The sequence below is a fragment of the Triticum dicoccoides genome, chromosome 3B (genome assembly GCF_002162155.2).
Source record: "Triticum dicoccoides isolate Atlit2015 ecotype Zavitan chromosome 3B, WEW_v2.0, whole genome shotgun sequence".
Taxonomy (NCBI): domain Eukaryota; kingdom Viridiplantae; phylum Streptophyta; class Magnoliopsida; order Poales; family Poaceae; genus Triticum; species Triticum dicoccoides.
Window position 1 is genome coordinate 760,350,306 of NC_041385.1, and position 2,955 is coordinate 760,353,260.

Below are 2,955 nucleotides of genomic sequence, written 5' to 3' on the forward strand. Positions count from 1 at the left end.
GGACAAGTAAGCGAACACGCTTTTGCAGCATATGCCGAGAACCACGGCACGAGCACAACTTGTCCGCAACGCGGAGACATTCCTCCGAAGCAGAGAAAGGAAGCTAAGTGTACAAGAGAAAACTGGGATGTGATGTTTCTCAGCCTAAGCTCAAGTGAGCTCGGGTGAAACAGTAAATTCAGAAGAAAAAAATCACAAAATTCTGAATATTTTTGTAGCAAACATTTACAAATGGATGCTTGCAAAATTTCGTCATGAAACATTTTTTATGGATGCTAGAGGATTACTGCTTATAACCTGACTCTACTTAGCATAGCAGAAAAGCTCTGCAGCTAGTGCATTTCAACAGGAACACACACTCTTTATTTCTAGTACTGCAAAACTGAACTTGGTGCTGAAAAATCAAGAAAAAATAACTGATTTCTTTTGCACATTTACAACATTTTAAGGTGTCTCTAGTCGTGCCTAACTTAACCAGATCCTGGACAAGGTGGTGCAATTCGAGGATCCTAAACCTTACAAGCTACAATAAGGTACACAAGAATGGCTTAACTTGACCGAAAGAAAAATATTGAATCATCATTGCAACTTTGCATGGAATGGAAAGAGGGAAGCCTGTACTTTTACACAGTAACTGTAAATGCATGAATTTGCTGTCTGCAGAATACAGGAAAGAAAGTTCAGATCTGTACCCACAGTTCCAGACCAAACGCGTAAGTGCATGAGTAACTGAATACTCCTTGGTGGATTTGAGTCAAGGACTGAGATTTATTCGAAACCTGATTTGCAGTAGGCATCCAAAGCATTCAATGAAAAGAAAAACAGTAGGCGTCCAAAGAAATTGCAAGCCTGGTGAATATCAGTCAATATGGCTACTTGATAACAAAGTTATTGCTAAATAATGGGAAAATAAGCACATAGCAAAGCACTAACATAACAGAGGCAAACATATGCATAGTTCTGCGTGCATTTAGGATAAATTTAGTAATATGCCAGGAAAAAAAATCCTAATTAGAAAATGTAAAAGATGTCAAATACTATCATTGGCAAATGAGCATCGTGAATTAAATAATTGTAAACATGGCCATAACTTTAGAATAGTTGTGTGGCAAATAATCCCTCGTGTTAGAGGCAACTCCTGATCAGAGATGCACTGATCCATGTTCTTTCCATAGATGCTTTCCAGTACTAAGATAGCTACCTGATATCCAAGTACTTCCTGATAAATTGATAAAGATTCAGACATGCAAGGAAACACCAAAACAGAAACAAAGTGACAGTGCTATAATACAATTTCCATCTTCTTCGAAAGTTAGGATAGGTAGTCTGATAGTACTAGGAATCTAAGATAACTGCGGATAATAAGTCTTCAAACCAAACCAGGGAGCTAAGCACCATTCCTAGTACAAGAAAACCATTTCAATCCCTGGGACTATATAACTGCTAAAGAAACAACAACCACTAAACGAGGGCGGACATGGCAATCAGATTCTTAATAACTGAGGGGCAGCTCCTGCTCAGATGATCGAAGCCGTCGCTGTCTAACAAAGCCCTAAGATTTGCCGGGAAGCGAAGAAAATTTAAGCATGCCTTCTTTAGGCCCTCACAGTGGTGCTGCTCAGCTAACGTCAGGATGGTCGCTATTGTGGCTGCGTTGATGAACTTGCATAGCTTTTCCTCGCAAATACTCTTCAGCCTCTCCATGTTATACCTGTCCGCCGCAACAAGCAGATGCTGGTACATGACATCTTCATCTTCCTTTTCTGTCACCGGTAAGGAGTCGGTATACGCAAAACAGAGCAACGCCTTGAACACCTCTGCCTCCATTTCATCTCTGTGCACCACACCTGCGGCATCGCCCTCCTTCATGCCACCAAAGAGCTCAGCACTGAAGACTGGCGATCGGGCAGCGGTGTGCTGCGAACGTGTGACCACCAACCTCGAAGACTACGTCGGCACCCTTCTCAGTGTTGAGGAGATCTCCGAGGTGCTGGTGCAGGTCAGATGGGGCCACAGTGACAAATGCTGGAGGAGTCTCTTCGAGCAAATCCTCTGCGCGGTAGTCGCCTATGACAATGATATCGCACCTGATGGTGAAGGAATCGTCCTTGAGATGCTCTGACTTCTCCAGGTCTGCCCTCTTGATGAATGTCGCGACTCCCCAGCCCTGCTGAGAACTGTAGCTGTTTACTGTTGATATCAGCGAAGGAGCTTGGTTCGTTTCCTCATCCGCAAAACTGAATTTTTGTTGCGCCTTCACCGCCGTGGCAACACTGGCATCAAGATTAAGGAACACAGATATGTATTCTGCGTACTCTGGTTTCTGGCCGTTGGGATAGTACTCAATGTGCCATCGATGTCCCCCAAGGGTGAAAGGGCGGGACTTTATCCTCTCTCCGGTGGGGACGCCCTTGGTGCGGGAGTAGCCATCGACCTTGAGAAGGTGGTACCCGCTCACCGTGGAGGCAACGATGGCGGAGGCAGATCGGGACGGCTTGCCGGCGGCGGCCGACATGGTAGACCTACTCCGGGAAATGTGGAGTTGATAACCCTCCTCCGCCTTGCTTGGAAAAACTCTCCTCCGCCCTCGCCAGCACGGATTGATGGGTGATTGCTGCGGAAGTGTTGCTGATCTGCTAGGGTTTAGGGCACAATGGGGGCGGATGGAGGAGGAGCAAGAAGGGGGAACGAAATAAGGAGATGAAACAGAGGTGATTTTTCGAGAGTATAGAAAAAGAGCTTTTTTTTTGAGTAAATATAGAAAAAGAGCTACAGCCCAAAGTACCAGTGACTCCCACCAAACCCACAGTTCCTATTTGTACCCGGCCCAGCAAGAACAAAAGCTCGAACTTATCAGATTTGTTTTTTTTACCCCTAAAAAAATTGATTTTGTTTCCCCCCTTTTTTGTTAATTTATTTTCAAATTCATTTTATCCACTTTTCCTTTTGTTTCTT

At 44.3% G+C, this 2,955-nt stretch overlaps 1 pseudogene; it reads right to left on the minus strand.

The window, feature by feature from the left end:
- Positions 1–1,311: 1,311 nt before the first annotated feature.
- On the minus strand, positions 1,312–2,676 carry LOC119282090 (annotated as a pseudogene).
- Between the last annotated feature and the right edge of the window lie 279 nt (positions 2,677–2,955).